We start from the raw sequence: 14,389 nt of genomic DNA, 5'->3' as shown, positions 1-14,389 counted from the left end.
TTCTTTTATTCAAATCTCTCTTATTCTTATTCCAAGATATTCATTCGTACCCAAGAACATGATGAATGTGATGAGTCAGATTACCCTCATTATCATTCTCAATTATGAACGCGCGTGATTGACAACCACTTACGTTCTACATGCAACAGAGCTTGAATGCGTATCTCTTAGATTCCCCAACAGAATCTTCGTGGTATAAGTTAGATAGTTGGCGGCATTCATCTGGATCCGGAAAGTCCAACCTTGTCTGTGGTGTTCCGAGTAGGATCCTGGGAGTCCGGAAAGTCCAACCTTGTCTGTGGTGTTCCGAGTAGGATTCCGATCATGAATGACCGTGACGTGCTTCAAACTTTAACCTGCTGGGCGTTGGTGACAGACGCAAAAGAGGGATTCTATTCCAGTAGGAGCGGGAACCAACCGGTGATTAGCCGTACTGTGACAGAGTGCGTTAGCATAGTTTTCACTGCGAGGATGGGATGTAGCCATCAGCCATGGGTGATGCCTCCAGACTGGTTAGCTGTGCGAGTGACAGCCGCACAGGTTATTTCCCCGTGAGGAATGAAAGTAGCCACAGTTGATGGTGAACCCCTATACAAAGCTTGCCATGGAAAGGAGTAAGAAGGATTGAGTAGAAGGAGTAGGAGAGCAGGCGTCCAAGAGCTCTACAGCATCTCCATCCGCTTATCTGAAATTCCCACCAATGAATCTGCATAAGTGTTCTATCCCTTTTATTATTTATTTCTTTTTATTATTCCTATCCTCAAACCCATAAATAATGTTTAATTTGCCTGACTGAGATTTACAAGGTGACCATAGCTTGCTTCATACCAACAATCTCTGTGGATTCGACCCTTACTCACGTAAGGTTTATTACTTGGACGACCCAGTACACTTGCTGGTTAGTTGAACGGAGTTGTGAATTCAACCAGTGCCATAATAAAGCTTTCATTCAAAATCCAAAGAACGTAGATCACAATTTCGTCCACCAGGTCCACAGATCCTGAGGTGATCCTGTGAGATCCACAGATCCTGAGGTGTCAAAGATTTCTCATCCCTGCATCTTTTAGGCATGTAAACACCCTCTGTATGCAATCATGGCATTTAACTCCAGACTACAGCTTGTTTCTGGAATTAAACGCCCAAATGTAGCCTATTTCTGGTGTTTAACGCCAGCTTGATGCTTGTTTCTGGCGTTAAACGCTAGCTTGGTGCTTGTTTCTGGCGTTAAACGCCAGATAGATGCTTGTTTCTGGCGTTTAAACGCCAGACAGCTCTTCCTTCAGGGTGTGCTTTTTCTTTTGCTATTTTTTATTCTATTTTTAATTTTTGTAATTGTTTTATGACTCCACTTGATCATAAACCTAATAAAACATAAAAGAACAATAGAAATATAGATAAATAAAAATTGGGTTGCCTCACAATAAGCGCTTCTTTAATGTCAATAGCTTGACAGTGAGCTCTCATGGAGCTTCACAGATGTTCAGAGCATTGTTGGGACCTCCCAACACCAAACTTAGAGTTTGAATGTGGGGGTTCTACACCAAACTTAGAGTTTGGTTGTGGCCTCCCAATACCAAACTTAGAGTTTGATTGTGGAGGCTTTGTTTGACTCTGTATTGAGAGAAGCTTTTCATGCTTCCTCTCCATGGTTGCAGAGGAAGATCCTTGAGCTTTAAACACAAGGTAGTCCCCATTCAATTGAAGGACTAGCTCTCCTCTGTCAACATTGATCACAGCTCTTGCTATGGCTAGGAAAGGTCTTCCAATGATGATGCATTCATCTTTATCCTTCCCAGTGTCTATGATTATGAAATCAGCAGGGATGTAAAGGCCTTTAACCTTTACTAACACGTCCTCTACCAATCCATAAGCTTGTTTTATTGACTTGTCTACCATCTCTAATGAGATTCTTGCAGCTTATACCTCAAAGATCCCCAGTTTCTCTATTACAGAGAGTGGCATAAGATTTATACTTGACCCCATGTCACACAGAGCCTTCTCAAACGTCATGGTGCCTATGGTATAGGGTATTAAGAATTTACCAGGATCTTGTTTCTTTTGAGGTAAAGTTTGCTGAACCCATGTATTTAGTTCACTAATGAGCAAGGGAGGTTCATCTTCCCAAGTCTCATTACCAAACAACTTGGCATTCAGCTTCATGATGACTCCTAGATATTGAGCAACTTGCTCTTCAGTTACATCTTCATCCTCTTCAGAGGAAGAATAGTTCTCAGAGCTCATGAATGGCAGAAGGAAGTTTAATGGAATCTCTATGGTCTCTATATGAGCCTCAGATTCCTTTAGGTCCTTAATAGGGAACTCCTTTTTTGTCTGAGAGACATCCCAAGAGGTCTTCCTCATTAGGATTCACGTCCTCCCCTTCCTCTTTGGATTCGGCCATTTTGATTATATCAATGGCCTTGCACTCTCTTTTTGGATTCTCTTCTGTATTGTTTGGGAGAGTACTAGGAGGAGTTTCAGTGATTTTCTTACTCAGCTGACCCACTTGTGCCTCCAAATTTCTAATGGAGGACCTTATTTCATTCATGAAACTTAGAGTGGTCTTAGATAGATCAGAGACCATATTTGCTAAGCTAGAGGGACTCTGTTCAAAATTCTCTGTCTGTTGCTGAGAAGATGATGGAAAAGGCTTGCTATTGCTAAACATGTTTCTTCTACCATTATTAAAGCCTTGTTGAGGCTTCTGTTGATCCTTTCATGAGAAATTTCGATGATTTCTCCATGAGGGACTATAGGTGTTTCCATAGGCTTCACCCATGTAATTCACCTACGCTATTGCAGGGTTTTCAGGATCATAAGCTTCTTTTTCAGAAGATGCCTCTTTAGTACTGTTGGATGTATTTTGCAATCCATTCAGACTCTGAGAAATCATGTTGACTTGCTGGGTCAATATTTTATTCTGAGCCAATATGGCATTCAGAGCATCAATTTCAAGAACTCCCTTCCTCTGAGATGTCCCATTACTCACAGGATTCCTCTCAGAGGTGTACATGAATTGGTTATTTGCAACCATGTCAATGAGTTCTTGAGCTTCTGCAAGCGTTTCTTTAGGTGAATGGATCCACCTGCAGAATGGTCCAGTGACATCTTGGAGAACTCAGATAGACCATCATAGAATATATCCAATATGGTCCACTCTAAAAGCATGTCAGAAGGACACTTTTTGGTCAACTTCTTGTATCTTTCCCAAGCTTCATAGAGGGATTCACCATTTTTTTGCTTGAAGGTTTGAACATCCACTCTAAGCTTGCTCAGCTTTTGAGGAGGAAAGAACTTGGCCAAGAAGGCCGTGACCAGCTTATCCCAAAAGTCCAGGCTATCTTTAGGTTGTGAGTCTAACCATGTTCTAGCTCTGTCTCTCACAGCAAAAGGGAAAAGTATGAGCTTGTAGACTTCAGGATCTATTCCATTAGTCTTAACAGTATCCCAGATCTGCAAGAACTCAGTTAAAAACTGGTAGGGATCTTCTGATGGAAGTCCATGAAACTTGCAGTTTTGTTACATTAGAGCAACTAGTTGAGGCTTCAGCTCAAAATTATTTTCTCCAATGGCAGGGATTGAGATGCTTCTTTATAAAAATTGGAAGTAAGTATAGTATAATCACCAAGCATCCTCCTTGCATTATTGTTGTTGTTACTATTTTCGGCTGCCATCTCCTCTTCTTTTTCGAGAATTTCTATAAGGTTTTCTCTGGATTGTTGTATTTTAGCTTCTCTTAGTTTCTTCTTCAGAGTCATTTCAGGTTCAGGATCTGCTTCAACAAGAATGTTCTTGTCCTTGCTCCTGCTCATATGAAAAAGAAGGAAACAGAAAATAATAATAGGGATCCTCTTTGCCACAGTAGAGAGATTCCTTTATGTGAGTAGAAGAAAATAAGAAGAAAATCTGAACACAGAGAAGGGAGGGGTTCGAATTTTGAGAAGAGAAGTGTTAGTAAATGAATAAATAAATAAAAAGAGATTAGAGAGAGAGGGAATTTGAATATTAACTAAAAGAGAAGAAGAATATTTTTATTTTAATTTTAAGTTAGAATTCGAAAATTAAAAGAAGGAATAAAATTAAAATTAAAATTTAAAACAATTAGTTAATTAGAAAGAATTTTGAAAAAGGGTGAGAAATTTTCGAAAATTAGAGAGAGAAAAGTAGTTAGGTGGTTTTGAAAAATATAAGAAATAGTAAAACAAACAAAAAGTTGATTAGTTAGTTGAAAAAGATTTGAAAATCAATTTTGAAAAGATAAGAAGTTAGAAAAGATTTTGAAATTGATTTTGAAAAAGATATGATTTTAAAAAAGATATGATTGAAAAGACATGATTGAAAAGATATGATTGAAATTTGTTTTGAAAAAGATTTAATTTTTAAAATTAAAATTGATTACTTGACTAACAAGAAACTAAAAGATATGATTCTAGAATTTAAAGATTGAACCTTTCTTAACAAGAAAGTAACAAACTTCAAATTTTTGAATCAATCACATTAATTATTAGTAAAGTTTTCGAAAATTATGAAATAAAATTAAAAAAAGATTTTGAAAATCAATTTTAAAATTTTCAAAAAATGAGAAGAAAAATGAAAAAGATTTGATTTTTAAAAAAAAGATTTTGAAAAGATATGATTTTTGAAATTGAAATCTTGACTTGACTAACAAGAAACAAGTTATTTTAAAAAATTTTGACTAAGTCAATCCAAAGATTTCGAAATTTATGAGAGAAATAAGGGAAAGAAAAAAATTTTATTTTTATTTTTTTTAATTTTGAATGAGGAAAGAGAAAAACAGAAATATGACACAAAACATAAAAATTTTGGATCAAAACCAATGATGCATGCAAGAACACTATGAATGTCAAGATGAACTCCAAGAACACTTTGAAGATCATGATGAACATGAAGAACTTATTTTTGAAAAATTTTCAAGAAAAGAAAAACATGCAAGACACCAAACTTAAAGATTTTTCATGTTTAGACACTATGAATGCAAAAATGCATATGAAAAACAACAAAAGACACAAAACAAGAAAATATGAAGATCAAACAAGAAGACTTGTCAAGAACAACTTGAAGATCATGAAGAACACCATGCATGAAATTTTCGAAAAAAATGCACAAATTTTTAAAACATGCAATTGACACCAAACTTAGAAATTGGCACTAGACTCAAACAAAAAACACAAAATATTTTTGATTTTTATGATTTTATAAAAAAAAATTTTGGATTTTTTCAAAAATTAATTTTGGAAAAACGAAAAAGAAGAAAAATTTTGAAATATTTTTGAAAACTTTTTGAAAATAAAATAAAGGTTGAAACAACAAGAAAATTACCTAATCTGAGCAACAAGATGAACCGTCAGTTGTCCAAACTGAAACAATCCACGGCAACGGCGCCATAAACTTAGTGCACGAAATTGTGATCTCAATGGCGCCAACAACTTGGTATGCACAATTGTAATATCACTCTTTTTTTACAACTTCGCACAACTAACCAGCAAGTGCACTGGGTCGTCCAAGTAATAAACCTTACGTGAGTAAGGGTCAATCCCACGGAGATTGTTGGTATGAAGCAAGCTATGGTCATCTTGTAAATCTCAGTCAGGCAGATTCCAATGGTTATAATGGTTTTCGAATATAAAAATAAATAAAGCATAAAATAGGGATAGAGATACTTATGTAATTCATTAGTGGGAATTCCAGATAAGCGCATAAAGATACTATGTTCCTTCTGAATCTCTGCTTTTCTACTGCTTTCATCCAATCATTCTAACCCCTTTCCATGGCAAGCTGTATGTAAGGCGTCACTATTGTCAATGACTATTTCCCATCGTCTCAGTGAAAATGGTCCAGATGCGCTGTCATAGCACGGCTAATCATTTGTCGGTTCTCGATCATGTCGAAATAGGATCCATTAATGCTTTTGCGTCTGTCACTACGCCCAACACTCGCGAGTTTGAAGCTTGTCACAGTCATCCCATCTCAGATCCTACTCGGAATACCACAGACAAGGTTTAGACTTTCCGGATCTTAGGAATGGCCGCCAATAATTCTAGCTTATACCACGACGACTCTGATCTCACAGAATGGGAGGCTCGGTTGTCAGGTGAGGCAACCATGCGTCATGGGTCAGGAATCTAAGAGATACACACTCTAGCTTTCGCAGGTAGAACGGAAGTGTTTGTGAAGCACGCTGATGACAAGTCATCATATATCCATTTTTAAGCTAATTTCACTTGTTTCACTAGTCTTTATGCACTTTCTTGCATCTTAAGTAAGTAATTTGGAATGAAAATGCATGACTTCTTTAAATCAAACAACCACCATTAAATTGATACTAAATCATGAGGTTTGAACTAAAATTTATTGATTTTTAATAAATTATAAACCTTATAATTTTAGAGATACTTTGATTGGTTATTTTGGTTTCTTGTAGGTGAAGAAAGGAAGAAAACAAGAAAAACGTGGCTTAAGAAGTGTGGCCAAGAGATGAGAAGTGTGGTGCAACTTAGAAGGAAGAAGCAAACATTGCCCTCCACAAGAGCACATCGCCCTCCAGGAGAGCAGCATAATGAACCAAGCCTTAAAAGCACCACTGCCCTGCCCACAATAAGGGCGGAGCACAATTCTATGCCAAGGACCAAAGGAAGCAAAAACTCTGCCCTGCCCTCCTCAAGAGCAATATCGGGCTTTCATGAAAAATAATTCAAAGGAAATTGCTTCCTAGTGTTTCCTATGGGTTTCGAACCCAAGAACAAAGAGGAAAGGAGTAGCGCTCAAATACATGGAAAACAAGCAAAACTTAGCTTGTTTTCAATCTCCAAGAATCAAACACAGCACCATGAGGAAGCAAGGAACTAGGCGTTACTTTGGTGCCAAGAAAACCAAGGAAAAATGAGCAACGTGTGCCTCCACCAAGTTTCGAACTTGGGACTTCAACCATTGACAACATTGCCCTGCCCTCTGGTGGGCGAAATCGTGATTCATTCTTTTCACTTCAACAATCCAAGGTAATGGCTCCAAAGACTTGGTGCACAGAACCATGGTCCAAAATTAACTTCACAGTCTCGCTCAACTAACCAGCAAGTGCACTGGGTCGTCCAAGTAATACCTTACGTGAGTAAGGGTCGATCCCACGGAGATTGTTGGTATGAAGCAAGCTATGGTCTCCTTGTAAATCCCAGTCAGGTTAAATAACTAAATTAAGAGATTATAGGATTAAATTAAATAAACTGAAAATAAAGATAAAGTTACTCATGTAATCCAATGGTGGGAATTTCAGATAGGCGTATGGAGATGCTGTGTTCCTTCTGAATCTCTGCTTTCCTGCTGCTTTCATCCAATTCTTCTTACTCCTTTCCATGGCAAGCTGTATGTAGGACATCACTGTTGTCAATGGCTACATCCCATCCTCTCAGTGAAAACGTTCCTATGCTCTGTCACAGCACGGCTAATCATCTGTCGGTTCTCAATCAGGTTGGAATAGAATCCCTTGATTCTTTTGCGTTTGTCATCACGCCCAGCCTTCAGGAGTTTGAAGCTCGTCACAGTCATTCAATCCCAGAATCCTACTCGGAATACCACAGACAAGGTTTAGACTTTCCGGATCCTCATGAATGCCGCCATCTATCTAGCTTATACCACGAAGATTCTGTTGGGGAATCTAAGAGATATGCGCCCGGCCAAGAGTAGAACGGAAGTGGTTGTCAGTCACACGTGTTCATAGGTGAGAATGATGATGAGTGTCACGGATCATCACATTCATCAAGGTGAAGTGCAACGTATATCTTGGATTAAGAATAAAATTGATTTGGATAGAAAATAATAGTAATTGCATTGAAACTTTGAGGTACAGCAGAGCTCCACACCCTTAATCTATGGCGTGTAGAAACTCCACCGTTAAAAATACATAAGTGAGAGAGGTTCAGGCATGGCCGAATGGCCAGCCCCCAAAACGTGGTCACTGGATCAAAATACAATCCAGGGATCAGAACCAAGATGATAATATGATAGTAAAGAGTTCTATTTATAATAAACTAGCTACTAGGGTTTACAGAAGTAAGTAATTGATGCAAAAATCCACTTCCGGGGCCCACTTGGTGTATGTTTGGGCTGAGCTTGGTCTATCCACGAGCTGAGGCTTTTCTTGGAGTTGAACTCCAAGTTATAACGTGTTTTGGGCGTTCAACTCCGGATCATGACGTGTTTCTGGCGTTTAACTCCAGATAGCAGCATGTACTTGGCGTTCAACGCCAAGTTACGTCGTCAATTTCCGAATAAAGTATGGACTATTATATATTGCTGGAAAGCTCTGGATGTCTACTTTCCAACGCCGTTGAGAGCGCGCCATTTGGAGTTCCGTAGCTCCAGAAAATCCATTTTGAGTGTAGGGAGGTCAGATTCCAACAGCATCAGCAGTCCTTTTGTCAGCCCTTTTCAGAGTTTTGCTCAAGTCCCTCAATTTCAGCCAGAAATTACCTGAAATCACAGAAAAACACACAAACTCATAGTAAAGTCCAGAAATGTGAATTTAACATAAAAACTAATGAAAACATCCCTAAAAGTAGCTTGAACTTACTAAAAACTACCTAAAAACAATGCCAAAAAGCGTATAAATTATCTGCTCATCACAACACCAAACTTAAATTGTTGCTTGTCCCCAAGCAACTGAAAATCAAATAGGATAAAAAGAAGAGAATATACTATAAATTCCAGAATATCAATGAATATTAATTATAATTAGATGAGCGGGACTTGTAGCTTTTTGCTTCTGAACAGTTTTGGCATCTCACTTTTTCCTTTGAAGTTCAGAGTGATTGGCGTCTCTGGGAATTTAGAATTTTGGATAGTGTTATTGACTTTCCTAGTTAAGCATGTTGATTCTTGAACACAGCTACTTATGAGTCTTGGCCGTGGCCCTAAGCACTTTGTTTTCCAGTATTACCACCGGATACATAAATGCCACAGACACATAACTGGGTGAACCTTTTCAGATTGTGACTCAGCTTTGCTAGAGTCCCCAGTTAGTGGTGTCCATAGCTCTTAAGCACACTCTTTTGCTTTGGATCCTTTTTACCCTTGCCTTTTGGTTTTAAGGGCTATTGGCTTTTTCTGCTTGTTTTTTCTCTTTTTTTTTTCAAAATATTTTTTTTTCGTCAATTAATTTTTTTTAATTTTTTTCGTCATTCACTGCTTTTTCTTGCTTCAAGAATCAAATTCATGATTTTTCAGATTGTCAATAACATTTCTCCTTGTTCATCATTCTTTTAAGAGCCAACAATTTTAACATTCATAAACAACAAGATCAAAAATATGCACTGTTTAAGCATTCATTCAGAAAGCATGAAGTATTGTCACCACATCAATATAATTAAACTAAATTCAAGGATAAATTTGAAATTCATGTACTTCTTGTTCTTTTTGAATTAAAACAAATTTCATTTAAGAGAGGTGAAGGATTCATGGAATTATTCATAATCTTTAAGGCATAGTTACTACATACTAATGATCATGAAGTAGAGACACAAAATATAGATAAACATGAAGGATAAAAACCGAAAAAAACAGAGAAAATAAGAACAAAGAATGAGTCCACCTGAGTGAGAGTGGCGCCTTCTTGAAGGTCCAATGGTGCTTTTTGAGCTCCTTTATGTCTCTTCCTTGCTTCTGTTGCATGATCCCTAGTGATTTTGGTGTTCCTATCCTTAGTTGCTTCCAGTAATTATGTGGAGGAACATGTATCCCCTGAGGTATCTCAGGGATTTCTTGATTTGCAGTCAAATATTCTACCACTGAGCTATAGACCCTTTAGATGAGTCATTCCATCTCCCATGACTCGGAGGTGGAAGCTTTTTGTCTTTCCTTTTTGTCTTTTTTTTCTTCTTTTTTTTTTTGAGGTTTCTCTGAATTGTTGATTTTTAGTTTCTCTTGACTTCCTCTTCAGAGTCCTTTCAGGTTCATGATCTGCTTCAATAAGAATGTTTTTGTCCTTGCTCCTGCTCATATAGGGAAGAAGAGAACAAGAAAAGAAAGAGGAATCCTCTATGTCACAGTAAAGAGGTTCCTTATTGTTAGTAGAAGAAGAAAGGAATAAAAGTGGAGAATCCAATCACAATGGTGAGGATAGAGGCAGTGATTGGAGATGAAGAGAGGTGAAGAGAAGTGTTAGTAAATAAATAAAATAAATAGAAAGAAGAGGAGAGATAGAGGATTTCAAAAATAATTTTGAAAAATGGGTTAGTAATTTCGAAAATTAAAGGAAGAAATAAAATTAAAATTAAAATTTGAAACAATTAGTTAATTTAAAAGAATTTTGAAAAAGGGGTGAGATATTTTCGAAAATTGAAGAGGAAAAAGTAGTTAGGTGGTTTTGAAAAAGATAAGAAACAAACAAAAAGTTAATTAGTTAGTTGAAAAAAAAGATATTAAAATCAATTTTGAAAAGATAAGAAGATAAGAAGTTAGAAAAAATATTTTAAATTTTTTTTGAAAAAGATAAAATTTTGAAAAAAAAATATGATATAAAAGATATGGTTTTGAAAAGATAAGATTGAAATTAGTTTTGAAAAAGATTTGAATTTTAAAATCACAATTAATGACTTGACTCACAAGAAATCACAAGATATGTTTCTAGAACTTAAAATTTGAATCTTTCTTAACAAGAAAGTAACAAACTTGAAATTTTTGAATCAAAACATTAATTTTTGATGCAATTTTCGAAAATATGATGTAAAGATAAGAAAAATATTTTGAAAATATTTTGAAAAAGATTTTTGAAATTTTCGAAAATGATGAAAAGATGGAAAAGATATGATTTTTGAAAAAGATTTTAAAAAGATAAGATTTAAAAAGATAAGATATATATTTTTTTTATTTTTGAAATTTTTTTTTGATGAGAGAGAAAAATACTAAAAATACTCAATGCATGAAAATTTTGGATCAAAACACATGATGCATGCAAGAACACTATGAATGTCAAGATGAAACACCAAGAACACTTTGAAGATCATGATGAACATCAAGAACATATTTTTGAAAAATTTTCAACGTAAAGAAAACATGCAAGACACCAAACTTAGAAATTTTTCATGTTTAGACTCTATGAATGCAAGAATGCATATGAAAAACACCATACAACACAAAACAAGAAAATATGAAGATCAAACAAGAAAGTTCATCAAGAACAACTTGAAGATCATGATGAACATTATGAATGCATGAATTTTTCGAAAATTTTATGCAAGAAAAAGATGAACATGCAATTGACACCAAACTTATGACTTGACACAAGACTCAAATAAGAAACACAAAATATTTTTGATTTTTATGATTTTCTAATTTTTTTTTGTATTTTATTTGATTTTTTTTCGTAAAATATATAGGAAAAATAAAATAAGAAATTCAAAAATTTTTAATATGAATTCCAGGAATCTTCGCAATGTTAGTTTAAAGCTCCAGTCCAGGAATTAGACATGGCTTAATAGCCAGCCAAGCTTTTGTGAAAGCCCCGGTCCAAAACACTAGACATGGCCAATGGCCAGCCAAGCTTTAGCATACAGCTAATAATCAAATTAGCTTGCCTCTATGAAGATGGTTTTGAAGCCTCAGTCCAAAAGAATTTAGACATGGCTTTACAACCAGCCAGGCTTCAACATGCTTCATGAAACTCTAGAATGCATATTAAAAATTTTTTTGAATAATTTTCGAAAATAGGGAGAAGATTTTGAAAAGATTTTTGAATTTTTTTTTAATAAAATAAAAATTACCTAATCTGAGCGACAAGATGAACCGTCAGTTGTCCATACTCGAACAATCCCCGGCAACGGCGCCAAAAACTTGGTGTTGTTACCGGATCAACTTGGTGCTGTGGTTGCACGTAATTGTAATTCAAACATTCCCCGGCAATGGCGCCAAAAACTTAGTGGGCGAAATCGTGATTCATTCTTTTCACTTCAACAATCCAAGGTAATGGCTCCAAAGACTTGGTGCACAGAACCATGGTCCAAAATTAACTTCACAGTCTCGCTCAACTAACCAGCAAGTGCACTGGGTCGTCCAAGTAATACCTTACGTGAGTAAGGGTCGATCCCACGGAGATTGTTGGTATGAAGCAAGCTATGGTCTCCTTGTAAATCCCAGTCAGGTTAAATAACTAAATTAAGAGATTATAGGATTAAATTAAATAAACTGAAAATAAAGATAAAGTTACTCATGTAATCCAATGGTGGGAATTTCAGATAGGCGTATGGAGATGCTGTGTTCCTTCTGAATCTCTGCTTTCCTGCTGCTTTCATCCAATTCTTCTTACTCCTTTCCATGGCAAGCTGTATGTAGGACATCACTGTTGTCAATGGCTACATCCCATCCTCTCAGTGAAAACGTTCCTATGCTCTGTCACAGCACGGCTAATCATCTGTCGGTTCTCAATCAGGTTGGAATAGAATCCCTTGATTCTTTTGCGTTTGTCATCACGCCCAGCCTTCAGGAGTTTGAAGCTCGTCACAGTCATTCAATCCCAGAATCCTACTCGGAATACCACAGACAAGGTTTAGACTTTCCGGATCCTCATGAATGCCGCCATCTATCTAGCTTATACCACGAAGATTCTGTTGGGGAATCTAAGAGATATGCGCCCGGCCAAGAGTAGAACGGAAGTGGTTGTCAGTCACACGTGTTCATAGGTGAGAATGATGATGAGTGTCACGGATCATCACATTCATCAAGGTGAAGTGCAACGTATATCTTGGATTAAGAATAAAATTGATTTGGATAGAAAATAATAGTAATTGCATTGAAACTTTGAGGTACAGCAGAGCTCCACACCCTTAATCTATGGCGTGTAGAAACTCCACCGTTAAAAATACATAAGTGAGAGAGGTTCAGGCATGGCCGAATGGCCAGCCCCCAAAACGTGGTCACTGGATCAAAATACAATCCAGGGATCAGAACCAAGATGATAATATGATAGTAAAGAGTTCTATTTATAATAAACTAGCTACTAGGGTTTACAGAAGTAAGTAATTGATGCAAAAATCCACTTCCGGGGCCCACTTGGTGTATGTTTGGGCTGAGCTTGGTCTATCCACGAGCTGAGGCTTTTCTTGGAGTTGAACTCCAAGTTATAACGTGTTTTGGGCGTTCAACTCCGGATCATGACGTGTTTCTGGCGTTTAACTCCAGATAGCAGCATGTACTTGGCGTTCAACGCCAAGTTACGTCGTCAATTTCCGAATAAAGTATGAACTATTATATATTGCTGGAAAGCTCTGGATGTCTACTTTCCAACGCCGTTGAGAGCGCGCCATTTGGAGTTCCGTAGCTCCAGAAAATCCATTTTGAGTGTAAAGAGGTCAGATTCCAACAGCATCAGCAGTCCTTTTGTCAGCCCTTTTCAGAGTTTTGCTCAAGTCCCTCAATTTCAGCCAGAAATTACCTGAAATCACAGAAAAACACACAAACTCATAGTAAAGTCCAGAAATGTGAATTTAACATAAAAACTAATGAAAACATCCCTAAAAGTAGCTTGAACTTACTAAAAACTACCTAAAAACAATGCCAAAAAGCGTATAAATTATCCGCTCATCACCCTCCACAAGGGCAGGGCAGCATTTCTTGGTGCATGGCCGGCGCACAACATGGATGCACGGGCTTGAGCACTCGGCCAACAACATGCACGCACGGGCAGCAAGGCGCGCACCATGGCAACACTGCCCTGCCCTCCACAAGGGCAGGGCAGCATCCTAACGCAGCACGAGCACGCAATGAGGCTTCATCACACAATTTCCTGCTCTGCCCTCCACAAGGGCAGGGCAGCCTCCTGGAAGCTACTTTCTCATGGGCTGAAAATTGGATTAAAAATCCAATTTAATTCATTTCTTCACCAAATCAAAAGCCCATCTAAATTCCAAAATCCAAGAATAGAAAGTGTATAAATAGGAGATAGTTTGATGTCATTAAAGACCCTTCTTTTGATTTTTGAATTTTCACATCTTTAGACTTGATTTTTCATTGAGAGCTTGGAACTGAGATTTTAGAGAATTGGGAAGGAGAATTGATCTCTCTTCTTCCTCGTTCTTGCTTGAGCACTTTTTACTTTTCTTGTTTGAGTCTTGGGTGTGAAGAATTGAGGAATTTCTGTCTCAATCTCCATTCAAGATCTCTTTGATTTTCCTACTGCATAATTGAGTTGAATTCAATTTCCTTTACTGCTTCAATCTTCAATTTCTCTTTAATTGCTTTGTGAACTTGGATCTAGGAAGGCAATTGAGATCTAGACTTTTCTATCTAGTCTCTGGAGTCCTGAGACCCAATTTTCCTTTTGGTTCTTCTGTTGAACCACTGCTGCAATTTAATTTCTATTTTCTGTTTGATATCTGGTTGAATT

The 14,389-nt window shown here is 37.0% G+C and overlaps 1 non-coding gene across 1 annotated transcript; it reads left to right on the top strand.

Annotated features, from left to right (window-relative positions):
- The first annotated feature begins 3,162 nt into the window (after positions 1-3,162).
- On the top strand, positions 3,163-3,270 carry LOC112704378 (small nucleolar RNA R71). The gene has a single exon (XR_003155004.1). It is a non-coding gene; the product is annotated as a small nucleolar RNA R71 (small nucleolar RNA).
- The last annotated feature ends 11,119 nt before the right edge of the window (positions 3,271-14,389 follow it).

This window comes from Arachis hypogaea, chromosome 7, assembly GCF_003086295.3.
Source record: "Arachis hypogaea cultivar Tifrunner chromosome 7, arahy.Tifrunner.gnm2.J5K5, whole genome shotgun sequence".
Classification (NCBI taxonomy): Eukaryota; Viridiplantae; Streptophyta; class Magnoliopsida; order Fabales; family Fabaceae; genus Arachis; species Arachis hypogaea.
This window is presented reverse-complemented; position numbering and strand designations above follow the sequence as displayed.